Genomic DNA, 6,256 nt, shown 5'->3' on the forward strand with positions numbered 1-6,256 from the left:
CTGACGTTATGACTTCTGCCATTCCCAACAGATATGGCTTGCCAGTTTCTGAGAATGAAATACTGCATCCTTAAACTGAAAAAGATACACAGCACAAACCCCTATGGCTTTGAAGAAATAGCCTCTGTCCAGTGAGCTTCCCCCACAGGCTTTTGTTAGAGTCTCATGAAGGCTGTCCACCCTTCCCCATAAAACACACACACACACACACACACACACACACACACACACACACACACAGAGAGAGAGAGACAGATGTACAGGCACACACACAGGAACATATGTACATATGTGTGCACATACAATGCACAAATGTGAACAATGCGTACACACATACACACACAGAGAAAGAGAGTGAGATGCACAGGCACACACACACACACACACACACACACACACATACACACAAGGTCACACACAATGCACAAATGTGCACCCAGACATAAACACACATGTGCGCGCACACACACACACACACACACACACACACTGCACACAGGCACAAATGTGCACCCAGACATAAACACACATGTGCGCGCACACACACACACACACACACACACACACACACACACACACACTGCACACAGGCACAAATGTGCATCCAGGCACACACACCTTTTCAGAATCTGACCTTCCAGATCTCTTCAAACTGACAATAAATCCCGGTAGTAGTGGCTCTCAAGCCCATCCTGGTGTGAGCATGCCTGAACATGAGGATCCTCTCTGTGGAATATCTCCTGTGTTTGTCCCATCATACACTCCAGGAAAACTGTATCCACATAGCCACATGAATGTTCATGTGTATTCATACTCGATATATCATACACACATACATGACTACATTACATACTGCTATATGTTATAGCTGTATTATATGATTATAGTATATATGGCTATGTATTATAATGGTGTGCTTTGACCATAAGTATCTTTTCCATTACTAAACAACAATACATATAGTTAAATACAGTTAACTACCTCCTATTCTTCTTTTATTAGCTTTCAGATTCTTGTTTAGACCTTTAATGGAATGTTCAAAGTATGTGTTGCTACATGAAAATGATTAAAATTATAGTTTTATTTGTAATTTAGAGTGTTTGCTGGTTTGTTTTCTGAATGTTTTAAAAAGACTTCCAATTTTCTACCCAGCACACTGGTTCAGTTTTCAGTGAGATGGTCTATGAGAACATGGCTGAGGGGAGTGTAACTAATGTGGAGGAACAAGCTTGAATTTTGAATAAGATCATATGTTATTTTGCTATCCATCCTTGAATTCAAGCAGTTTCACCTGATCCCAGTGGCTTGGCTACTGGAACATGACTTCAATATTGGGGACTGTGAGAGATCTGGGCTTTGACCTGCTGTTGCCTGGGTCTGAAGTACAGGGCTTGCTCTTTGCTACAGCCCAGAATAGGATGACAGCTCTCTGCAATCATTGTATCTACAGGAGCTTGTTCCTGCTGAGTTCCAGGCCTGCTGAGCACTAAACACAGAGCCAAGTGACCCAGCCCCTTCCTGGTGGAGCTCAGAAATATCCAAAGAAGCAAATACAGAAGCATGCATACACTTACGTATTCTGAGGATTCCTGTGAGGGACAAGTGTGGTGCGCTAGGTAAGAAATCAGATAAAACCTCAAAGTGAATTACCAGAGGGGACTCTCCAAGGAAGAGTCAGAAATGGAACCCTAATATGGTCAGGCATAAAAATTCTGACTTGTGAAGTGTGAATGTTCCCACAGAATTACTTCTGTTGTATGCTAAAGGAACAGAGCCAGCAAATAACTGATTTGCTTAACTCATCTGAAGCTGTATGTGTCAAATCTACCTTGAGTTAGGCATAAATTCTGACTCACACAGGTGTGCCTGTGGCTTCTGGAGCTTCCTGGACATATCTCCTTCCTTTTTTTTTTTTTTCCCTGAGACAGGGTTTCTCTGTGTAGCTTTGCCCCTTTCCTGGAACTCACTCTGTAGACCAGGCTGGCCTCGAACTCACAGAGATCCACCTGGCTCTGTTTCCCGAGTGCTGGGATTAAAGGTGTGAACCACCACCTGTATCTCCTTCCTTTGGGCAAGCCATAACTCAAAGACCCAGGCAGAGTCTGAGGAGGAAGCTGTGCATCTCTGGTGAAACACTGGAGACTTACTTAAAGATTGGGGTTTGGAAAGCTTATTTTATGTTTTAAAACTGAAGGTCAGGAACTGGCAGAGATGGCTTAGCTGGTAGAGGACTGTGCAAAACATAAGGACCCAAGTTTGGATCTCCATGTTGGGGGCGTAATAGTTGGGTTTAATAGTGGCAAATGTCTGCACTCCCATCTGGGGAGGTGGAAGCAGATGGACTAAGGTATATTGGCAATGTCACATGAGTGACATGTCTTCTTCAACATGTCACATCGGAGACCAGAGATGTTCCATCTACTCTTTTTTCTCCAGTGCTTCCTGAACTACAAGGCCGTGTGCATGCTAGTCAAGTGCTCTTCCACCGAGAGACATCCCCAGCCATTTGTTTCCTGAGACATGGTCTTTTGATGTAGCCCCAAATTGTCCTGAAACTGGCTGTCCTGCCTCTACTCCTAAATACTGAGACCACAGGCCTGAATAGCACCCAATTCCATGCTGTCCTCTCCATGCACATGAATGTGAGTGCCTCCTGCAGGGCTGACTGTTGCATCTTTGTGTAGAATACATTTTTTTTTTGCTCTAGTAAATGATCCTGAAGTTCTAGGAGACATTACATATCTGCTTCCCTAACAATCTGTTATGAAGTGGTATTGCTATGTAGTGATGATCTTTGCTGGAAGCAATAACCCTGTTTAGGATTAAAATTCATAAATCTATATGACAAATTCTATGTTTATTCAACTGGCTTTCTCAAGTAAATAATAGCTTTTCTATCTCTCATTAATCTATAGTTTTTATTAGTTCATGATGTTAACTTTATTGTCATGTTATTAATTGCCTTAAATTTGGTAATTGAGAGTTGTCAAACCAGGTACCTTTGATGTACCTTCGTGTGCTTTTCTGAACATTCTTATTCTTTGGGACAGCACCTTGGTCTCATATCTGGAATCATGCAGTTTTTCAAGAAGTCCTGTTTTGTTTTTTTTTTTTTTCATAGAGAAGGGAATTATTATATAGATATCATTTTTGCTAGGGGTATTTCTAGGCTTATTCTATGGGAAAAGACATGAAGTTAACATACAATAGCACAGTGTATGTTAACTATGTATTACAGCATAAAATATATCTCTGTGTTTAGACTGATCACCTACAAATCAAATCCAACCTTACGGACTTTCCCCATGTTACTTTTTGTAATTCTATCTTCCTTCCTTCTACAGCAGTCAAAACAATGATTCCTACTATCAATGTATTTACCTTGTCTTACAAGAGGTACAGAGGTTTGAGATCCAAGGAACCAAGGAACTAGGGGACTGCATTTCATGATATCCTACTGACCTCTAGTGTTTTCTTTGTTGCTTTTGTAGCTTCCCGAAGGCTATCTATAACAAGGCTGTTTCTCAGTGTCATCACTATCAGCATTTTGTGTCAGATAATGCCTGCTTGTCATTGGATATTCAGTGACCTGTATGATGCATGGCAGCATGCTCAAAATGTGTCGAGAGATTTCCCACTGGAAGGGGTATCCATGACTGAGCAGAACTGCTCAACCTAGACAGAGAGTAGACCAGAATCATTGCTTGGATATTGACTACATTTTAAATATATAACTGTTCAATGAAGAAAAGGACTCTTTTGTTGGTTCTTTTTGCTCTTTTGGAGGGCCTGTGACCAAGCTCCCAAATAAATCACACATGGAGACTTATTCTTAATTATAAATGCCCAGCCTTCATTGGCTTGTTTCTAGCCAACTTTTCTTAAACTTTAAATGATCCCAGCTACCTTTTGTTTGCCTCTGGGCTTTTTCCTTTTCTTACTTCTGTAATCTTACTTTCGCTCTTACTCTGTGACTAGATATGGAGCTGGGTGGCTGGCCCCGATGTCCTCCTTCTTCTCTGGCTACTTCTTTCTGTTAGTTATTTAGCAGCGTTGTGTTCTTACCCTGCAAGGAAGTGTCACAAAACACGACAGAATCTGCTTATAAGAGTTTATTAGAGATAAAGGGATAGAGAGTGCGCAGGCCTGCGGGAGAGACACGTGCGTGGAGTAGAGGAAGAGAGAGGACCGGGAATATGGCGCTCCGCTTTAAAACCGGCTGGGGGCGTGGCCAGGTCACCTCACTACTCCACGCGTGTGCGTAGATCACATGGTCACGTTGTGCGCTTACGTGGCCATGAAACATCATGGATCTTGGTCACACAAGATGCCTTGACCCGGAAATGGCTAGGCGGAGGTGTCCAGGTCCGCCAGGTATCCTGGTTACAAGAGACGCCCTGACCCGGAAATGCCTATCCTGACTTGGAATCAGCTAGGCAGAAGTGTCTGCCTGGTATATGCGACCGTGGTGGCGTGTTGTGAACCCTTCACTTTCTTCCTCTGCCTTTTTTCTATATATTCTCTCTGCCTGTCAACCCCACCTATCCTTTCTCTTGCCTTGCTATTGGCCATTCAGTTCCTTACTAGACCATCAGGTGTTTTAGACAGCTTCACAGAGTTAAACAAATGCAACACAAACAAAAGTAACACACCTTAAAATAATGTTCTACAACAGGACTCATTGGAATTTTTTATTTTGATTAATTTCTAGTGTCTTTTATTTTCTTAGGTTCCCATGATTATAGGATTTGTTACTGTTGAGTTTGGTCAGTTGCCATGCAGTTTTCAGATAGAAATATTGAAATTAATAAAAATCTGCTCAAATGAATATTCTCTGAAAATATTTTATCATCAGGATAAACAGGAAAGATAGGCAGGGTTGGGTTTTGCTGCAAGGAAAATTAGATTGAGGCACTGATTATATTCCTCAGTAGTGAATCAGTTTTGCTGATCTTTAAAGGAAGCATATGTGGAAACTTCTTGTTTAGTTTGGAAGCCCGTCATCATTAGAAATTTGTTTTAGTGATGCTGGGGACTGAACACAAAGCTTCACACATCATAGGCTGGCATGTTACCATTGAGTTAACCCCCCAACTAATCTTCCTACTTAAAAAAGCTATTTTTGAGACAGAAATCTCAAAGTTTCCCAGGTTGGCATCAAATTTAGAATCCCCTATGCCAGCCTTTCAGTGGCTGATGTTACAGGCCACCACACCTATTTGTATCACCTGCACTTTGTATGGCTATTCTGATATTCTGAGAACCTAAGTATTTCTTGCTATGAAGGAGAAATTCAGGAGGACTCATGAAGGGTCATGTCCTCAACTACATAACTGAATAATACATCTTAAAAAGACAAAGAATACAGCCTCAACTGATGGAGGACCTCTCCATGACAGGAAGGATGAAACCAAAATCAAAGTTAGTTCATGAAGCATTGAGAAATCCCTATGTGAAAAGCGTCATGTGGTGCTGAAGGTAGTGGAGATGAGCATCGTTTCTGGAGATTGATGACGTGTTTGGAAAGACTGGTGTTGTAATGTGTTGGCAAATGAAACAGCAGGGACATGAGTGAAGGAGAGATTGCATCTAAGTTAATGACATAGGATGATGATGGTTTCCTGGAGAAATAGAGTCTTGTCATCAAAACAATGTGATCCAGCTGAACCGTGATGGACCAAGCAGAATTTGTAGAAGCAGATGACAAATAAAAAGAGCAAGTCAAACATTCTATGTTGACCTCTGTCTTCAATGCATGTGTATGCCCATGTACACTCACACCCTGCCCCTCCTCAATATGCACATATAAACATGAACGCATACACACAGACAACACACTTCCTTTAGAATAGTATGGAAGTAAGGCTGCTTCCCAAGGTAAGGGTGAGTCTGCATCGACTTTCCTGCGTTGTTTTACTGGAGAAGCCTGACACCTAGTGGATAGAAGCTGTATAGCACCCAGCTGGTAGACTGCTGCACAGGGACAGATACTAGACTGCCATGATGTGAGGGGACGGTGTCAATTCTACATAACTGTCTAGAGAAGAATTTATTCTATTCCTAACCTCAAATTAATATTCTGCAATTCTATTAAGGAATAAATTAAATATAATAAGCTGTTCATACTTGTATTGAGCATTTGAGCTGTTGGAAAATTGAAAATGAATATAATGAGAGGAAAAACTTCCCACCATCTCCATTATTGCTTTATATGTGAGTTGCATCCACTTTCTGAAATTTGTATATGTAATTTTAC

The 6,256-nt window shown here is 41.4% G+C and overlaps 1 long non-coding RNA gene across 1 annotated transcript; it reads left to right on the top strand.

The window, feature by feature from the left end:
• The first annotated feature begins 1,454 nt into the window (after nucleotides 1–1,454).
• Nucleotides 1,455–2,840, top strand: LOC119089125. Its single transcript, XR_005092957.1, has 2 exons — nucleotides 1,455–1,616; nucleotides 2,437–2,840. It is a non-coding gene; the product is annotated as an uncharacterized LOC119089125 (long non-coding RNA).
• Nucleotides 2,841–6,256: the final 3,416 nt, after the last annotated feature.

This window comes from Peromyscus leucopus, chromosome 15 (assembly GCF_004664715.2).
Source record: "Peromyscus leucopus breed LL Stock chromosome 15, UCI_PerLeu_2.1, whole genome shotgun sequence".
In the NCBI taxonomy this organism is placed as follows: Eukaryota; Metazoa; Chordata; class Mammalia; order Rodentia; family Cricetidae; genus Peromyscus; species Peromyscus leucopus.